The following is a 21,677-nucleotide window of genomic DNA, read 5'->3' on the forward strand; positions in this document are numbered from 1 at the left end:
GAACTGCAGATGCCGATTTATACCAAAGATAGACACATGGTGCTGGAGCAACTCAGCAGGTCAGGCAGCACGAAGGTAGATACAAAATGCTGAAGTAACTCAGCGGGACAGGTAGCATCTCTGGAGAGAAGGAATGGGTGACGCTTCGTGTCGAGAACCTTCTTCAGACTGATGTCAGGGGAGTGGGCGGGACAAAGATAGAATGTATTTGGATACAGTGAGACTGGTCGAACTGGGAAGGGGGAGGGGATCGAGAGGGAAAGCAAGGGATATCTGGTTAGAGAAGTCAATGTTCATTCCGCTGGGGTGTAAACTACCCAAGCGATATACGAGGTGCTGTTCCTCCAATTTGCGCTGGGCCTCACTCTGACAATGGACAGAAAGGTCAGATTGGGGAATGGGAGGGGGGGGGGGGGGGGGGGGGGGGGGTTGATGTGCTGAGCAACCGGGAGATCAGGTAAGTTACGACGGACTGAGCGGAGGTGTTCAGTAAAATGAGCGCTGAGCCTGCGCTTGGTCTCGCCGATGTAGAGAAGTTGACACCGGGAACAGCGGATACAGTAGATGAGGTTGGAGGAGGTGCAAGTGAACCTCTGCTTCACCTGGAAAGACTGTTTGGGTCCTTGGATGGAGTCGAGGGTGGAGGTAAAGGGACAGGTGTTGCATCTCCCGAGGTTGCAGGGGAAAGTACCTGAGGAGGGGGTGGTTTGGGTGGGAAGGGACGAGTTGACCAGGGAGTTGCGGAGGGAACGGTCTCTGCGGAAAGCAAAAAGCGGTGGAGATGGGAAGATGTGGCCAGTGGTGGGATCCCGTTGCAGGTTGGAGGATTATATGCTGTGTGCGACAGCTGATGGGGTAGAAGGCGAGGACCAGGGGGACTCTGTCCTTGTTACAAATGGGGAGGGGGGGGGAGTGAGTGCGGAGCTGCGGGATATCGAGGAGACCGTAGTGAGAGCTTCATTTATAATGGAAGAGGGGAACCCCTGTTTCCTAAAGAATGAGGACATCGCCAAGGCCCTGGTATGGAAAAACTCATCCTGGGCGCAGATAGAGGAATTGGGAGTAGGGGATAAAGTCTTTTCTGACCCATCCTTTTTCTCCAGAGATGCTGCCTGACCCGCTGAGTTACTCCAGCATCTTGTGTCTATACCTGGTTAATCTTGTCTGTCAGGCAAATATCACCATCAAGCAAAGTTAGTTACCTTTCCAATGCTGATTATCCACATGGGAAACGATACATGCTTCTCACCTACATATTTAAAAAAAGGTATAACGTACTCTGCAAATACTCCCTTCGAGTCACACTTATGCAGAAAAATCAGTTCTACACTCAGCAATGCATGAATCAACAACGGAATTCACACATACGCCGAATTATAAAAATACCAGCAGTATATTACCAGCAGTACTCTGCAGATGCTGGTTTACACCGACGATTGAAATAAAATGCTGCAGTAACTCAGCAGGACAGGCAGCATCTCTGGATAGAAGGAATGGGTGACGTTTTGGGTCGAGACCCTTCTTCAATATATTTCTGGATAGCATCTTTCTTTGCACCAATCTGATTATTTTAAAATGATATTCATCCAAATCTGCAGACCCGAGCAATTATAAACAAAAACTACAGACTTCTGCTTTGCCATCTGATTCTGCATGGACTACATGGTGCACGTTCCAGATGGCTAGGCATCATGAATAGAATGCTTCTCTCAGCATCTGGTCTTCACAGTTGCTTCCAAGAGTTAGCTATGTTTAAATCACTATCGACTGTCAAGCTGATAGAATGGAAGATCAGGTTAGTTAGTTTAGTTTATTGTCACATGTACCGAGGTATATTGAAAGGCTTTTGTTGCATGCTATCCAGTCAGCAGAAAAATAATACATGATTACAATCAAGTCATTTACAGCCAACAGATACATGATAAGGGAATAACATTTAGTGCAAGGTAAAGCCAGCAAAGTCCGATCAAGGATAGTCTGGGGAAGACAAAAATGCTGGAGAAACTCAGCGGGTGAGGCAGCATCTATGGAGCGAAGGAATAGGCGACGTTTCGGGTCGAGACCCTTCTTTTGACCCGAAAGGGTCTCGACCCGAAACATCGCCTATTCCTTCGCTCCATAGATGTTGCCTCACCCGCTGAGTTTCTCCAGCATTTTTGTCTACCTTCAGTTTTTCCAGCATCTGCAGTTCTTTCTTAAACAAGGATAGTCTGTAGGTCACCAAAGAGGTAGATGATAGTTCAGCACTGCTCTCTGGTTGTGGTAATAATAATAATAATGGATGGGATTTATATAGCGCCTTTCTAGAATAATCAAGGCGCTTTACATCGCATTATTCATACACTCCTCAGTCACACTCGGTGGTGGTGAGCTACTTCTGTAGCCACAGCTGCCCTGGGGCAGACTGACGGAAGCGTGGCTGCTAATCTGCGCCTACGGCCCCTCCGACCACCACCAATCACTCACACACATTCACACACAGGCAAAGGTGGGTGAAGTGTCTTGCCCAAGGACACAACGACAGTATGCACTCCAAGCGGGATTCGAACCGGCTACCTTCCGGTCGCCAGCCGAACACTTAGCCCATTGTGCCAGTTGCCCGATAACAACTGGGAAGAAACAGTCCCTGAATCTGATGGTGTGCATTTTCACACTTCTGTACTCCTTGCCTGATGGGAGAGGGGAGAAGTGGGAGTGGCCAGGGTGCGACTTGTCCTTGATTATGCTGCTGGCCTTGTCGAGGCAGCATGAGGTATCATGTGGGAGATCACACTTTAACACCCAAAAGGAAAGCACTATGACTGACAGAGCTGCCATCATTTTATTATTAATTCTAGATGTTTGGCAATACACCTGCGTCACTCAGTAACCAAGCACTGTGGACAACTAATTGTGCTCAGATTTCACTGTGCTACAGTTTGTGCTGATGTAACGTTATTTGTTAAAATCCTTGGGATTATTCTGCACAATGAGTTATTTTGCTACCTCTGCCACTTCATCTAAATGCGTCTGAATGAAACCGCACGGAACAAAGAAAAAGTAACCACCAGCTGTTTTCAACTACAAATGTATTGTTCCTATTATAAATAGCATCATATAACATGGAAACGGGCCCTTCGACCCAACTTGCCCACACTGGCCAACATGTCCCATATACCTCGTCCCGCCTGCCTGCGTTTGGCCCATATCCCTCTAAACCTGTCATACTAATCTATTCAATAATACACAATAATTATATTCAATATTTTACATTCAGTATTTTAGTCAGAAAATCTGTAAAACTGCCATGTTGTCATGCTTCTGAACATAAGTGATGGACCCAAAATTTGGAGAAGGGAGGGAAAAGGGGAAAAAAAGAACAAATTAATAAATAAATAAATAATTTTGTGCTTCTCGACAGTCATTTCCTGATATTGCATCTCTCAGGAGATTTTTCATGGAACCCAGTGGTAGTTTGTTGAACAGCACATAGGCTGAAAATCAGTCAGTGAAACCTCCAATTGAATCGAGAGAACAGTTTATTAAGGAATAAGGTCAAAATTAGATAACTTACATTGTTTAATTAAATGCCTAACTAATGAAAAGTTGTTCATGAGTGTCAAGTATTATAGTTAATTACATTTTTTTTTTTAATTAACTGATTGTTAGTAGCTTTTGAAGGTTTCTGAATGTCACAGGCATTCAATAGTTTTGGCAGGCAAGCTGATCTGTTGGGGTGGTTTAGTCAACTGTCAGCATTTTTGTTCCAGCTGTTTTATGGGCAACGCTTGATCAACACATTCATCTGGGCATCACGCTGGAGCAGCGCTAGAGTTACTGCCTTACAGCGCACGCTGTATTGCTAAACTAAACTAGTGGTGTTGAAGGGATGAGTGAAAAGGCTTGCTGCCTTGCTCAATCTTGCTATCAAGTATTTGAAATGCAAGCTGATGACAGCAGTTCCACAATACACATTCAAACTTACCACAAAGGTCAATAGCAACTCACTGCTGACACAGTTTAGTTTATTGTCACAGGTACCGAGGTACAGTGAAAAGCTTTTGTTGCGTGCTATCCAGTCAGCGGAAAGACCATACATGATCACATCAATGGTTGAAAGGGTCAAGAACTTCAAATTCCTGGACATGCATATTTCCAAAGTTCTTTCCTGGTCCCAGCACACTGATGCAATCATAAAGAAGGCACATCAGTGCTTCTACTTCTTGAGAAAATTACGGAGAGTCGGTATGTCAAGGAGGACTCTCTCGAACTTCTACAGGTGCACAGTGGAGAGTATACTGACTGGTTGCATCGTGACTTGGTTCGGCAACTTGAACGTCCAGGAGCGGAAAAGAATGCAGAAAGTTGTGACCACTGCCCAGTCCATCATCGGCTCTGACCTTCCCACCATCGAAGGGATCTATCGCAGTCACTGCCTCAAAAAGGCTGCCAACATCATGAAAGACCCACACCATCCTACCCACACACTCATCTCTCTGTTGCCATCGGGAAGAAGGTACAGGAGCTTGAAATCTGGAACATCCAGTTTCAGGAACAGCTTCTTTCCCACAGCCGTCAGGCTATTAAACACGACATTTAACAAAGTCTGAACAATAACAGCCTATTGCACTTTATCTGTTTATTTATGTGTATATATAAGGTCTATGGTATATAGACACACTGAACTGTTCTGTATTATGCTTACAATATTCTGTGGTGCTGCAGCAAGCAAGAATTTCATTATCCTATCTGGGACACATGACAATAAAACTCTCTTGACTCTTGATTACAATCGAGCCATTTACAATGTACATATACAGATAGGTACGTTCCAGGAGACCATAGGACTTCATTGGAGACCCTTGGATTATCTTTAATTGGACTTTATCTTGCACTAAATGTTATTCTCTTTATCTGTACACTGTGGACGGCTCAATTGTAAGCATGTATAGTCTTTCCGCTGACTAGATAGCATGCAACAAAAAGCTTTTTCTATATACCTCGGTACACATACGAACTGGTTGGTAGACAGGAAGCAAAGAGTGGGAGTAAACGGGTCCTTTTCAGAATGGCAGGCAGTGACTAGTGGGGTACCGCAAGGCTCAGTGCTGGGACCCCAGCTATTTACAATATATATTAATGATCTGGATGAGGGAATTGAATGCAACATCTCCAGGTTTGCGGATGACACGAAGCTGGGGGGCAGTGTTAGCTGTGAGGAGGATGCTAGGAGGCTGCAAGGTGACTTGGATAGGCTGGGTGAGTGGGCAAATGCATGGCAGATGCAGTATAATGTGGATAAATGTGAGGTTATACACTTTGGTGGCAAAAACAGGAAAGTAGACTATTATCTGAATGGTGACCGATTAGGAAAAGGGGAGATGCAACGAGATCTGGGTGTCATGGTACACCAGTCATTGAAAGTAGGAATGCAGGTGCAGCAGGCAGTGAAGAAAGCAAATGGTATGTTAGCATTCATAGCAAAAGGATTTGAGTATAAGAGCAGGGAGGTTCTACTGCAGTTGTACAGGGTCTTGGTGAGACCACACCTGGAGTATTGCGTACAGTTTTGGTCTCCTAATCTGAGGAAAGACATTCTTGCCATAGAGGGAGTACAGAGAAGGTTCACCAGACTGATTCCTGGGATGGCAGGACTTTCATATGAAGAAAGACTGGATAGACTCGGCATGTACACGCTGGAATTCAGAAGATTGAGGGGGGATCTTATAGAAACTTACAAAATTCTTAAGAGGTTGGACAGGCTAGATGCAGGAAGATTATTCCCGATGTTGGGGAAGTCCAGGACTAGGGGTCACAGTTTAAGGATAAGAGGGAAGTCTTTTAGGACCGAGATGAGAAAATCATTTTTTACACAGAGAGTGGTGAATCTGTGGAATTCTCTGCCACAGAAGGTAGTTGAGGCCAGTTCATTGGCTATATTTAAGAGGGAGTTAGATGTGGCCCTTGTGGCTAAAGGGATCAGGGGGTATGGAGAGAAGGCAGGGATGGAATACTGAGTTGGATGATCAGCCATGATCATATCGAATGGCGGTGCAGACTCGAAGGGCCGAATGGCCTACTCCTGCACCTACTTTCTATGTTTCTATGTCTATGTTTCTACATGACAATAAACTAAACTAGGCCCTGCATATTTCCTTATAACCAACATAGAAAAATAGGTGCACAAGTAGGCTATTCGGCCCTTCGTGCCAACACCGTCATTCAATATGATCATGGCTGATCATCCAAAATCAGTAACCCTGCTTTCTCACCATATCCCTTGATTTTGTTAGCCCTAAGAGCTATTTCTAATTCTCTTGAACATATCCAACAGTTATGGAGAAAATGATCTTCCAGGTTTAGTGAAGAAATCATTGGTATACTCAGGTAGACACAAAATGCTGGAGAAACTCAGCAGCATCTATTGAGAGAAGGAATTGGCGATGTTTCAGGTCGTGACCCTTCTTCAGACTGATATCAGGGGAGGGGGTAGGACAAAGAAAGAAAGAAAGTGGGCGAAGACAGTGGGACGTGGGGGGACTGGGAAGAGGGAGGGGAAGGAGAGAGAGAGCAAGGGTTACCTGAAGTTAGATAAGTCAACGTTCATACCACTGGGGTGTAAACTACCCAAGCAAAATATGAGGTGCTGTTCCTCCAATTTGCACTGGGCCTCACTCTGACAATGGAGGAGGCCCAGGACAGAAAGGTCAGATTGGGAATGGGAGGGGGAGTTGAAGTGTTAAGCCACCGGGAGATCAGCTTGGTTAAGACGGACTGAGCAGATGTGTTCAGCGAAACGATCGCCGAGCATACACCTGTTCTCGCCGATGTAGAGAAGTTGACACCTGGAACAGTGGATGCAGTAGATGAGGTTGGAGGAGGTGCAAGTGAACCTCTGCCTCACCTGGAAAGACTGTTTGGGTTTTTGGATGGATTCGAGGGGGGGTAGGTAAAGTGACAGGTGTTGCATCTCCTGCGGTTGCAGGGGAAAGTACCTGGGGAGGGGTGGGTGGTTTGGGTAGGAAGGGACGAATTGACCAGTGAGTTACGGAGGGAATGGTCTATGCGGAAAGCAGAATATATACTCAGTATATATTTACCAGTATTTTACGACTAACTATTGGCCTGGCCTGTCAGCATCATTGTTAACTGTGTCAATGTTGAATTTCAAGTACACAAAGAACTGCACAAAGAGCAACCAACACAAAGTGACATGCCTCAGTGTAGGTTGCCTTGTGTGAAGGTAAATGGATTTAAAATATTGACATACTGTTGGGTGACCAGATTTATACTTAGTATATATTGTATACAGATTTATTATGTTCCCCTGAAACTGCATGGCTTTTCAAATATTAAAATATTCAAATATTAAACCTTGCAAAGATGAGCACATGCACATCTGAAGGACCATTTCTGCAGTTGGAGCTCCATGAAACCTAAATCAAAATCAAAGACTAGACATAAGAGACTCCACAATACTAAGGGATAAAATCACTAAGGATTACAGAAGAGTTGTGTAGGAAGGAACTACAGATGTATAAGAAAGAACTGCAGAAGCTGGTTTATACCGAAGATAGACAAAAAATTATGGAGGAACTCAGCGGGTCAGGCAGCATCTCTGGAGAAAAGGAATAGGTGGAGTTTCGGTACGGAACCCTTCTTCAGACTACATTAGAGTTGATTTGATTATGAAGTTGCACTTAATTCTGAAGGTTATGGGTCCTGGTTTCACCACCAACCTACAGTTTGTTATTAAGGTTAATTGATGCTCAGAAGTGAATAAAATAATACCACTCTACAAGTGCCACTCCACTCTTTCAGATGAGATGTTATGAAAATTTAGAGGGATGGAAAAGAGTTCATTTCACTATTCCCAATTAAAGCAATTCTTCATCTGTGCCATCAGCTGGCGGTAAAAGACTCAACTCAAGAGGGAGTTGCCTCAATATTCTGAACAAAATTCCTTTAAAAAAGAACTGAGAATTAACTCGATCATTTAGTTGCTGTTGTGCGATATATGATTGTCATAGTCATAGGGCATGGAAACGGGACCCTTTGGCCCAACATGTCCAGGATGACCAAGATTCCCCATTTACGCTAGACACATCCGTTTGCTTTTGGCCCATATCCATCTAAAACTATCTATGTACCTGTCCAAATATGGTTTCAATATTGTTTTAGTACCTGCCTAAATTACCTCCATGAAAAAGTTGTCCCTCAGGTTTTCGTTAAATCTTTCCCCTCTCACCTTAAACCTATGTCCTCTGCTTCCTGATTCCCCTTCTCTGGGTTAAACACTGTGCATTCACCCTATCTATTTCTCTCATGATTTTATACACCTCTAGAAGGTTACCCCCTCAGTCTCCTGTACTTCAAAGAATAAACTCCTAGCCTGCCCGAACTCTCCCTACAGTCCTGGCAACATCCTTGTAAATCTTTTCTGCATTTTTACCATCTTACCAACGTCCCTCCTATGGTAGGGTGACCAAAATTGAACACAATACACAAATGCAGCCTCGCCCAATGTCTTGTACATTTGTAATATAACATCCCAACTTCTCTACTCAACACCTTGACTGATGAAGGCCAATGTACAGAAAACACTTTCTACCTGGCAGGAACCTATGTACCTGCACTCCTATATACCTCTGCTCTACAACACTCACCAGGGCCCTGTCAGTCATTGTATGACTTCCCAAAATTTTAGTTTAGTTTATTGTCACATGTACCGAGGTACAGTGGAAAGCTTTTACTGCGTGCTAAGAAGTCAGTAGAATGAGAATACACAAATATGATAAGAGAATAACGTTTAGTGCAAGGTAAAGCCAGCAATGTCTGTTCAAGGATAGACCTTGGGTCACCAATGAGGAGGGTAGCAGTTCAGCTCTGCTCTCTGGTTGTGGTAGGATGATTCAGTTGCCTGATAACAGCTGGGAAGAAACTGTCCCTGAATCTGGAGTTTTGGGATCATGTTATCAAATAACAGAGATCTGTATTTGCTGTAAGTGGTAAATGCTTACAATTGACTAAAAGATTAAGGGTGTTTGATCTGAGATCATACGTCATTCAAAACTTAATATGGTATAATATGATGTGGTAGTGTGGTATGGCTCATACTAAAGGATCAGGAACCTGGGTGTATAATGTACAGTGCATTCAGAAAGTATTCAGACCCTCTTCACTTTTTCTACATTTTGTTACGTTACAGCCTTATTCTAAAATGGATTAAATTCTTTTATTTTTTAAATCATCAATCTGCACACAAAACCTCACAATAAAAAAAGCGAAAACAGGTGTTTAGAAATTTTTGCAAAGTAATTAAAATTAAATAATTGAAATATCACATTTACATAAGTATTCAGACCCTTTGCTATGACACTCAAAATTGAGCTTAGGTTCATCCTGTTTCCATTGTTTATCCTTGAGATGTTTCTACAACTTGACTGGAGTCCACCAGTGGTAAATTAAATTGATTGGACATGATTTGGAAAGGCACACACCTGTCTATATAAGGTCCCACAGTTGATAGTGCATATCAGAGCAAAAACCAAGCCATGAAGACAAAGGAATTGTCCGTAGACCTCCGAGACAGGATTGTGTCGAGACACAGATCTGGGGGAGGGTATAAAACAATTTCTGCAGCATTGCAGGTCCCGAAGAGCACAATGACCTCCGTCATTCTTAAATGGAAGAACTTTGAAATCGCCAGGACTCTTCATAGAGGTTCACTTTCTAACAGGACAACGACCCTAAGCACACAGCCAAGACAACGCAGGAGTGGCTTCGTGACTAGTCTGTGAATGTCCTAGAGTGGCCCAGCCAGAGCTTGAACCCGATCGAAGGACCCAAAAATAGCTGTGCATCGACACTCCCCATCTAACATGACAGAGCTTCAGAGGATCTGCCGAGAAGAATGGGAGAGATTACCCAAATGCAGGTGTGCCAAGCTTGTAGAGTCATACCCAAGAAGACTTGAGGCTGTAATCGCTGCCAAAGGTGCCTCAGCAAAGTACTGAGTAAAGGGTCTGAATATTTATGTAAATGTGATATTTCAGTTATTTCTTTATAATTACTTTGCAAAATGTTCTAAACATCTGTTTTCGCTTTTTTACTATGGGGTATTGTATATAGATTGATGATTAAAAAAAATGTAATCCATTTGAGAATAAGGCTGTAACAAAATGTGGAAAATTGAAGGGGTCTGAATACTTTATGAATGCACTGTAACAGCCTGAAGAAAGGTCACCGATTTCTTCTCTCCAGAGATGCTGCATGTCCGCTGAGTTACTCCAGCATTTCGTGTCTATCTATAATGTAACAATAGTCAATCAAGCTAAGGGATCCTCATCGAATGCGAGTTTCTAACCAGGAAGCTCAAGTTTGAACATGTAATTCAATATCATACATAGAAATGGGGTGGAAGATTGCAACCTTCACGTGGTCCGCCCTTCTTCGACTAATGCAATCAATTCGACGTGCACAAACGGAAGATCAAATAAGAACAAGTTGTCCTACAACTTTAGGCTGTGCACGCCACACGAAAGAAGAAGAAGCAGAAGATGCATAGAAATCAAAGAGAGGTGTAGAAAGATGGGACATGTGGGAATTAAAATCTTCAAAAATAGTTTGGGTATCAGAAATTATATTCCTCATTTAAATTGTTCATTTTCAGTACAAGAGTTCTTGTTTAACAGTAATAAAGATTAATCACTTACAAATGAATGAACGACATCTGATTTTTGGTTTGTGATCAAGTATTGCTATTTCATATCGATTAAAAGAATTTCAATGCCAAGTGTATCTCAAGGCATTCAGTATTGTGCAGCTTCTGGAGAAGTGCCTCATTAAAATCATACACTTGCCATTAAATCTACCCCCTATCTCAACCTGCACCTAACCATTTAAAAGTCAACTACAAATATAAAAACACAGTTCAGACTGACAAAAACACATGTGCAAGTTTGTTCAATGCAATAAACACTTTTATCTCCGGATTTCAAGTATGTTATTACCCTGATAAATGCAGATTCATACACTACACTACCTTCCACACCGTATTTTAACTGTTGCTATCTTATTACTGTGTACCATCCTCTGGGGGGAAACTGGATTTAGATTTGGCAGAAGAAAATTGTTAAAAGCATATACAGTATGCAGTAAGGGCGGAATAGTGGCACAGCGGTTAGAGCTGCTGCCTCACAATGTCAGAAACTCAGGTTTGTTCCTGACCTTAGGTGCGGAGTTTGCACATTTTCCCTGCAACCATGTGGGTTTCCTCCTACATCTCAAGACGTACGGGTTAGTAGGTTAATTAGCCTCTGTAAATTATTCCTAGTGCGTAAGGAGTGGATGCAAAAATAGGATAAAGAAATAATGTGAATGTGTGATTAATGGTCTATCAGGGAGATTATAAAGTGAGCTGCCAATTTGTTTCCACATTTTATGTTAACAACCATGTTTGATTTCATCCCCAATTAATACATCTGTATCACAACAATTTTTCACACGGTGGCTGATGTTTTAAGGAAACTGGTTAATAAATTCAGTCAACTCTAGTTTCCCTCTCCCCCGACTCTCAGTCTGAAGAAGAGTCTCGACCTGAAACGTCACCCATTCCTTCTCTCCAGAGATGCTGCCTATAACTCTGAGTTGCTCCAGCATTTTGTGTCTATCTTCGGTAGAAACCAGCATCTGCAGTTCCTTCCGACACATAATTTATTGTCAAAAATCTCCTACGCATGTGGTAAATACTAACCCATTGTCCAATATAATTCCTTTGGAAAATAATTTTTTTAAATATTACACAAATGCTAAATTTATTTGCTTGTAATCCATTGCCTGTCTGCAATAAAGAATAGTCGAAAATAATGTCCAAAATGCAGGTTCTTAGTTGTAGTGTATAAATCTGATAATCCAGGGTTGCATTTATCAGACATCCTGATGTTTAGCTCCTGGTTCACTCACGCATCCAGAATACAAGCTGGGATCCCAGAGTGCAAGGAGAACATGTGGCTGGGGTTGGAAGTTTGGATTGTGACCTTCAGTGTAAGCTGGAGCTGGGGTTGGGGCCTGAAACACCAGCGGTCAGGAACACCGGTGGGTTTACAGCTAAAGTCAAGGTGTACAGACAGCACCCGTAGTCAGGATCGACCCCGGTTCTCTGGTGCAGTAAGACAGAACAGCTGTACATTTCCCGCTGCCTGTAAACTCACCAACTTCTCCGTAAATGTATTATACCGCAGTGTAACACGTTAAAAAAAAAAAGTAAAATAAAAGCTTGTCTATTAATAGCAGTAAAATCCAGTAGCCTGAATATTCTGTAGGAAGGAACTGCAGATGCTGGTTTAAACCGAAGATAGACACAAGAAGCTGGAGTAACTCATCGGGACAGACAGAATCTCTGGAGAGAAGGAATGGGTGACGTTTCGGGCCGAGACCTTTCTTCAGGCTAAATATTCTGCTACTCCAGCACTACCCAAGTCCCAAGAGTAGACATAAAGTGCTGTAGCAACTCAGCGGGTCAGGCAGCATCCCTGGAGAAAAAGTAATAATTGATGTTTCGGGTTGGAACCCTTCTTCAGACTAAAAGTAGTGGAGGGAGGGGGGGGAAGGAGAATATATTGGATTATCGGAGCTTTACTGTGCATGGCATGGACATTTTTATCAAGATATCTTAAGTAAAAATTAATTAATTACCGGTACTCACAAAAAACTTGGATTGAAAATAATCTCAAGGCTCAATAAAATAAATTGACAAAAATTGCACAATATTTCAATATATTAGTGAAACCAAGGAATAAGAGCAATCTTAATATCTTGCTGCTTTTAGATAATGAATACTCATTACAAACTCTTCAAAACAAATTAAATTCAATCATTCAGTATACAGTGTGAAGGAGAAAGAGAGGCATTTCGTCTTGGTCAAAGGACATGCAACAACTAAAGATGTTTCATCTGCCCAGAAAGCTAAGAGACACCCTTTACAGCCCACCACTCAATCAGACTCGCCTCTGTGTATTTCATTAATTCCGCCTCAAAGATATAATGATTTTAACATTAGGTAAGGAAACAGAAACCCAAGAGATAAATGAATGAAAAGCTCTTAAAGCATCTTGGAAACGAAGAGTTTTGGATGTTAATAGGTTTGAAGGTTTGCATTTATTAAATGTATTGGCATGACTGTTAGAATACTTTGGACGCGGAAACAGGCCCCTCGGCCCTCTGAGACTGCGCCGATCAGTGATCACCCTGTATACTCGCTAGAATTTAGGAGATTGAGGGGGGGATCTTATAGTAACTTACAAAATTCTTAAGGGGTTGGACAGTCTAGATGCAGGAAGATTGTTCCCGATGTTGGGGAAGTCCAAGACAAGGGGTCACAGTTTGAGGATAGAGGGGAAATCCTTTAGGACCGAGATGAGAAAAACATTTTTCACACAGAGAGTGGTGAATCTCTGGAACTCTCTGCCACAGAAGGTAGTTGAGGCCAGTTCATTGGCTAAATTTAAGAGGGAGTTAGATGTGGCCCTTGTGGCTAAAGGGATCAGGGGGTATGGAGAGAAGGCAGGTACAGGATACTGAGTTGGATGATCAGCCATGATCGTATTGAATGGCGATGCAGGCTCGAAGGGCCGAATGGCCTACTCCTGCACCTATTTTTCTATGTTTCTATACTAACCTACACACACTAGAGACATTTTTTTTTACAACTTACCGAAGCAAATTAACCTACAAACCTGTATGTCTTTGAAGTGTGGGAGGAAACCGGAGCACCCGGAGATATCCCATGCGGTCACAGGGAGAACATACAAACTACTTGCAGGCTGCATCCGTAGTCAGGATCGAAACCAGATTGCTCTTTTGACACATTCCCTATCCATCCCTCAAAACTATTAAAAGGTTCAAAAAGTTGGGACAGCCTAGGCAATTGAGAGAATTCTTAAAAATCATTAAGCTCAAGCAATTTTAATTGGCAATGCAAATTGTAAGTTAATCGAGGTGTTAAAAAATAAATGATGAATCGAGAGGTGATTAAAACCACCTGAGAATTCCTAAATACACAGTAATTTAATACAGATCAACCAATTAGTTTGTGTGCTTAAAACTAAACTGTGGGGCAATAACTGAGAAAAAAAAATCAACCAATCTTGGCAACTTGCCAACATTGTAATCTATACTCTACCAAAATTATCTCCAGAATCACTAATGAAATGTTGAGTAGCATTCAACCAGTTCCAGTCCCTTGTGTACTTTTTCCAAGTGGAAAAGTAATTATCAATAAATGCAGGACTGAGAATTGAACTTTACGTCTTTTCCTTCAAATACGCTGACCACAAGGTGCTTCCAACAATACCTGATACCTGCCACACATCTATATTCTTCAGTTGCAAGCAATGAGTGACTTCCAGGGTTAAATGACCAAGGATAATTTTATCCTGATTCAATGTCCACACAGGCAAATTTCTAACTCAGGTCACTGAGTAACAATCAAGAACATCAGGCTAATTCCCCCATTCCTTATCAACAGATGACAAGGTTAATTGTTATAGGCGGACCCAATACACTTCTCAGATGTCATCAATTGAATCCAGAATTTACTAGTTAATAACTCACATATGCTTGTAGTCCAAATAGATGGAGGTTTGTTGAAAGAAGATAGAAAATTGTTAGAAGGGGAGCAATTTCGAGAATTCTAAGATATCATTAAGCTCAAACAATTTTAATTGCTAATGCAAGCTGGAAGTTAATCGAAGCCATAGCCTTAAGTCTTAAAAATAAATGATGAATTTATAGGTGATTAAAACCACCTGCGAATTCCTAAATGCATGGTAATTTAATCCAGATCAGCCAATTTGTTTGTGTGCTTAAAACTAAACTATGGGGCAATAACTGAGAAAAAATATCAACCAATCTTGGCAACTTGCCAACATTGCAATCCATACTCTACTGAAATTATCCGAAGGGAATTTTTGTTATTAGAAGGGGAGGAATAGTGGTGGGTCGGGAATTATGATAAATTAAATAGATGTTTGATATTCTGTTTCTTTTAGGAGGAAAACTGCAAATCTTTCTTGTAAAGAAGCAGATATCCAATTTGTCCTAATTCCTTACCTTGCCTCTATTCCTCACCCTTGTAATAACAAAGATTTTCCATCTTTTCTCAACAAACCTCCATCCATTCAACAGAAAATCTTTTAAAGTTTAGTTTTGTTTAGAGATACACCGCGGAAACAGGCCTATCAGCCCACCGAGTCCACGCCGACCAGCGTTCCCCGCGCACTAATGCTATCCTACACACACTAGGAACAATTCACAATTATACTAAACCAACTATAGAACTAACAAACTGTATGTCTCTGGAATTACGATCAATGGAATCTCCGGCACCGTAAGGTAGCAACTCTACCGCTGCGCCACCTTGCCGCCAAACTGTTTATGTGGTTGGTTAACATCTCTGATTGGACAGAACACCGTCACATATTAAAATACTGAAACTTTAAAAGATTTTACGAAATATTAATGATTATTTGGCTTGGATAAGTGGCTATTCGTTGTGGTATATCCTTATGTGATATTCAAATCTAAAAAGAGCCCCTTCAACCCAAGATAAAGCTAGCACAGTTGGCAAATGAAATTTTGTGCAACTTTGTCAACATCTTAACCGACATATAAGTAAACGATACAATACGATAGAACTTGTATCGTAACTTTAACAATAAGGAGTAAGCCATTTAGAACGGTGACGAGGAAACACTTTTTCTCACAGAGAGTTGTGAGTGTGGAATTCTCTGCCTCAGAGGGCGGTGGAGGCGGGTTCTCTGGATGCTTTCAAGAGAGAGCTAAATAAGGCTCTTAAAAATAGCTGAGTCAGGGGATTATGGGGAGAAGGCAGGAACGGGGTACTGATTGGAGATGATCAGCCATGATCATATCGAATGGCGGTGCTGGCTCGAATGGCCTACTCCTGCACCTATTGTCTAACTTTATTTATCCCGGGAGGGAAATTGGTCTGCCAACAGTCATAAGACACAACAAAATACATGAAATTGAAGTGATGTGTGGAAAATCTGTGATTGGGGATATGCAAAGATTGGGGAAGGGGGAGGGAGAGAAGGGGAGTCAGTCTACCCCACGACAGAAGGGGGAGGAGTTGTACAGTTTGATAACCACAGGGAAAAAGGATCTCCTGTGGCATTCTGTGCTGCATCTTGGTGGAACCAGTCTGTTGTTGAAGTTGCTCCTCAGGTTGACAAGTGTGTCATGGAGGGGTAAGCTGTATTTTCCAAGATGTTCCGCAGTTTGAGGAGCATCCTCCCCTCCAAGATCACAGGGCTGCCAACTCTCACACTTTGAGCGTGAGAATCACGCCCTCAAGCAAACTCTCACGCCCTCACGCTGATCAGAAATATCAGAAACGCTCTGTGGTGAGAAATTCTGTGAAATTTCAAAACTCGGATAAACTGCATGGTCCGCGGATGTTGGAGTGCCGGGGCTGAGGGAGGGATGGAAGCAGAACCAGCGGCGGGAACAGATGCGGGGAGCCGGGACTGGCGAGTGTTTGCCAGGCAGTCGAGTGTTTGCGGGGCTGGCGTGTCGCTCGCTACAGCTCTGGCAGTGTAAGTCCCGGAGCGTCGGGGGCGTTGCGCCGCTGCCGCGAGAGTCTCTGTGCCAAAGGGACAGACTCTCAAAGGGAGGTGGAGAGAGAGAGAGGGGAAGGAGACAGGTAGACAGTGGGGAGAGAGAGAGGGGGGGTGGTGAGAGGAGAGAGAGGGAAGAGAGAGGGGGAGTGAATGGAGAGAGAGAAGAGGGAGGGGGGGTAGGGGAGAGAGGTAGGGGAGAGAGAGGAGGCAGAGTGAGGTGGGAGAGGGGGGGTGGAGAGAGAGAGGGGTGAGAGGGAAGAAAGAGGGAAGAGAGAGAGGGGGTGGAGAGGGAGGTGAGGGTAGGAGAGAATGTGAGAGAGAGGGGGAAGAGAGAGGGGGAAGAGGGAGAGAGGGGGAAAGAGAGAGAGATGGGGGGGCAGAGAAAGAGAAGATAGTGACAGGAGAAAGAGAGAGGGGAGAGAGAGACAGGGGGAGTGAGGTGAGAGGGGGAAGTGGGGAGATAGAGGGGGAGAGAGAGGAGGAGAGAGAAATGAGAGAGAGAGGGGGGAAGAGAGAGAGGTGAGAGGAGAGACAGAGAGAGAGGGGAGAGTGTGTGGAGAGGGAGAGGGAGAGAGAGGGGGAGATAGAGAGGGGGAGATAGAGAGGGGGGAGAGGGAGAGAGATAGAGAGAGAGAGGGGAGATGGAGAGAGAGAGAGAGAGAGAGGGGGGAGAGAGAGGGGGAGAGAGAAGAAAGAGAGTGGGAGAGAGAGAGGGGGAGAGAGAGTTAGGGGATAGAGAGGGGAGAGAGGGGAAAGAGAGGGGAGTGAGAGGGAGAGGGGGGAGAGAAAGAGGAGAGGGGACGAGAGAGTGGGGGGAGAATGAGGTGGGAGGCAGAGAGAGGAAGGGAGAGAGAGGGGAGAGAGAGGAGAGAGAGGGGGAGGGAGAGAGAGGGGGAAGGGGAGAGAGTGAGAGGGGGGAGACAGGGGAGAGAGAGGGGGGAGAGGAGAGACAGAGAGGGAGAGAGGAGAGAGGGGACATAGAGGGGGAGGGGAGAGTTGGAGGGGGAGAGAGAGGGGGGTTGAGAGGAGAGAGAGCAGAAGAGAGGGGGGAGAGAGGGTCTCTGTGCCGAATTCGCCCAGGTGACTGGCATGGATCAGGCTGCGGCTCGGTGCATCCTGGAGGACAACCAGTGGCTGCTGGAAGTAAGTACCAAGCACTGGGTAGAAACAGTGGAAGGTAGTGGAATTCAAATGGGGGTGGTTGGTGAAAGCACCCTGCTTGCCTGCTAGATTTTCACTTACTGTAACTGCAGGAAAAATTTTCCCAATGTTGGGGCGTTCAGAACCATGGGTCACAGTTTAAGTATAAAGGGGGGCCAGTTAGGACTGAGATGAGAACAAACTTTCTTCACGCAGAGAGTTGTGAATCTGTGGAATTCTCTGCCACAGAAGGCAGTTCAGACCAATTCACTGGATGTTTTCAAGAGAGAGTTATATTTAGTTCTTGGGGCTAACGACATCAAGGGATATGGAGAAAAAACAGGAAAGAGGTACTGATTTTAGATGAATAGCCATGATCATATTGAATGGCAGTGCTGGCTCGAAGGACCGATGGCCTATTCCTGCACCAATTTTCTATGTTTCTATGCTTGAGCATATGGCAATAAAACTCGATCACTTGATTTTGAAGCATTCATGCATGGTGGAGGTATAATGTAGTCATAGAGTGATACAGTGTAAAAACAGGCCCTTCGGCGCAACTTGCCCACACCCGCCAACATGTCCCAGCTATGCTACCTGCTTTTGGTCCATACCTCCAAACCTGTCCTATCCATGTATCAGTCTAACTTTTTCTTAAAAGTTGGGATGGTCCCTGCCTCAACTACCTCCTCTGGCAGCTTGTTCCATACACCCATCACCCTTTGTGTGGATAAAGTTACCCCTTAACAAGTTACCTCTTAAAAATACTTCATACAAAAAACATTGAAACCATACTTCTACAATGCACTAAAACATGATTTTAATACATCAAATTTCAAAATATTCCTACCCTGGGAGGGGGGACACTCTTCTTCCACACCCTCTCCTCACTCGGTTGCTCCACTCCCTCACCGGGTACCCCCAAGGCCAGTGATCAGTGATCGCACAGCTTCCCCCCTTTCAAAAACGCTACAATCCAATTTAAAGCATATATATTGCATTCAAGTATAAGTTAAAAGACTCGCTACAGTATGCTACATATCACACAATTTCAAGCTGAAAAATGCAAACGTTCCGTACCAATGGGAGGGGGACAACCTCCTCCCTCCTCCCCCCCGGTCGCTATGCACCCTCGGGCTTGGTCTCTCGCAATTTCTCACTCCCAACTCTCACACAATGTTGGCAGACCTGAAGATCATCTCCAGTGAATCCAACTCCACCTCCAGGACAGAGCCAAAAACAATTCTCAAATAAAAGCACTTAAATGAAAAGAGCAGGTATTACCTGCCATGGAACACCAAGAAATTATTTCTACAAAGTGGAACAAAATGAAAATCAAGTGAGACCTGAGCATGACAGCTAGTTCATCCTTTCTACACCCCTTGCAGTCAGTGCCTGGAAACAAGGTAGAATTAAACAGTTAGACACAAAGTGCTGGAGTAACTCAGCTCTTGGAGTAACTCAGCTGGTCAGATAGCATCTCTGAAGAAAAGGGATGAGTGACATTTCGGGTCTGGACCCTTCTTCAGCCTAAACATATGGAGGAGATGGGAGATGAAGAGCTGGAGGCGAGGAAAGACCAATCAGGGCCAGCCACAGTTTACCTCAGGCCGGGAACGAGCTGGAGCTGGAGGTCTGAAGAGCCCCGACCCAAAACATCACCCATCCTTTTTCTGCAGAGATGCTGATTGACCCGCTGAGTTACTCCAGCATTTTGTGTCTATCTTTGGCATAAACCAGCATCTGCAGTTCTTCATTTCTACAGAACTGAACAGTTGTTAGAAATGCTATATTATGTTGACTGGCACGGCAAAATTCCAGTCACCATTAGCTGTAATGAAATTCTGACTACAAAATACAGAAATATCCTCTCAAGACCCTGAATTCAAGCATTAATTATTAACAACTATAGAAGCGCGATCATCAATAATATATATAGGCCACAATATAAAGTGCATAACAATTGCTAAACACCACTCAAAATTTCCCTATATGGGTGTCAATGATCTTTTGTAATTCCCATATTTAAAATAAGCACATTTAAAATTAGCGGCATGGTGGCGCGTCTGTGGAGTTGCTGCCTTAAGGGCCTGTCACACTTGGCCATCATTTGTGCGCCATTTACGCGACCTCCAAAAATGTAGTCGTCGCGTTGTGACACACAGGTAGCATGTGGCTAGCGCGGGACGGGCGCATGGAGAGGCGTGGAGGAGTGTGGAGTTACGCGCAGTATCTCGCTGCGCTCCAGGATTTTGTGCTGTACCAAATCCTCGCGCGCCACCTGCGTGACGTATCGCGTACGCACGCTGATGTATTGGTGTCGCAAGCTGGTATCCGGACGTCTCACGTGTATCGCGTGGTGACGCATGGTCACGTCACCGTGTGTAACCGCGCACCGCAGGGTATTCTAATGACGTCACGCGCTCCAGACGGCATGATGATACGTGATTTGCGCGCGACGTCGAGCGTAACGACCTATTTTACATATGACGCGTAAATGAGGCGCAAATGACGGCCTAGTAGGACAGGCCCCTTACAACGCTTGCAGTGCCAGTGACGTGAATTCCAGCCCGACTATGGATGTTGTCTGTACGGAGTTTGTATGTTCTCTCCGTAATTGTGTGGGTTTTCCCTGGGTGCTCCGGTTTCCTCTCACACTCCAAAGAAATACAGGTTTGTTGGTTAATTGGCTTCTGTAAAAATTGTAAATTGTCTCCTGTGTGTGGGATAGTGCTAGAGTGCGGGGATTGCTGGTCAGCACGGACTCAGTGAGCCGAATGACCCGTTTCTGCACTTTATCTCTAAACAAAACTAAACATGCATATTCACACACACACTCATAAACTACAAACAATAATAGTGCAAAAAGACAAAACCAATGCCCTCCAAAGTCTACCTAGTTCAGAGCTTATTTGGAGGTTGTAGTGTGCAGTAGCCTGATGGCTGTGGGGAAGTAGCCGTTCCTGAACCTGGATGTTACAGTTTTCAGGCTCATGTACCTTTTTCCCTATGGCAGGGGTGAAATGAGTGTGTGGCCAGGGTGTTGTGGGTCTCTGACGATGCTGGCTGCCTTTGTGAGGCAGCGACTCCTGTAAACCCTTTAGATGATGGGGAGGTCAAAACCTGTGATGGACTGACCCCGTCAGACGGACAGGCAGAAACATCTGTGCTTACTCACTAGTTTACGCCTCATAAATGTGTAATGAACTCAAGAACAATGTCAAGTAAATAACACATAATTATTTTGTCAGCCAAGGCTCAGCGGGTCGCACTTTCCATTACCTCCTAGAAGGAAGGTCGTGGGTTTAAGTTTCACGAGAGAGAGAAAGAGAGAGAGAGAGAGAGAAATTCAGGTGGTTTGCTCTGTCAGAGATGTCTTGTTTCAGAGTTAAAGCCAGAATTTATCCACTCCAGAGGGTTTGCATGAAAGATCGTACAGCGGCACGGTAGTGCAGCGATAGAGTTGCTGCCTTACAGTGCCAGAGACACGGGTTCAATCCTAAATGTGGACGTTGTCTGCATGGAGTTTGTATGTTCTTCCCATGACCTGCATGGGTTTTCTCCAGGTGCTCCGATGTAATCCAAAAAAAGGTTAATTAGCTTGGTATAATTGTAAATTGTCCCTAGTGAGCACAGGATAGTGTCAATGTGCAGGAATCGCTGGTCGGCACGGATGTGGTGAGCCAAAGAGCCTGTTTAAAAAAAATATATATATATAATCCTGAATAATATTTATCCCTCAAATAAAATCAAACAAAAAAATTGGGGGGTTATTATTACATAGTAATTTGTAAGAGTTTGGTTGTGTGTAAATTGTCTGCTGTGTTCCCAACATTTGAACTGTGATGCAATTTACATCTCACCATGCGAGGTGGTGGAAGGTGCTACGCAAATGCAAATATTTCATCGGTGGGATTG

The 21,677-nt window shown here is 43.9% G+C and overlaps 1 protein-coding gene across 3 annotated transcripts in view; it reads right to left on the minus strand.

The window, feature by feature from the left end:
- The window catches only part of pak5 (p21 (RAC1) activated kinase 5), a 161,457-nt gene that overhangs the window by 110,895 nt on the left and 28,885 nt on the right, over nucleotides 1-21,677 (minus strand). The gene's annotated exons all lie outside the window — the stretch shown is intronic.

Source organism: Amblyraja radiata, chromosome 8, assembly GCF_010909765.2.
Source record: "Amblyraja radiata isolate CabotCenter1 chromosome 8, sAmbRad1.1.pri, whole genome shotgun sequence".
NCBI classification, from domain to species: Eukaryota; Metazoa; Chordata; class Chondrichthyes; order Rajiformes; family Rajidae; genus Amblyraja; species Amblyraja radiata.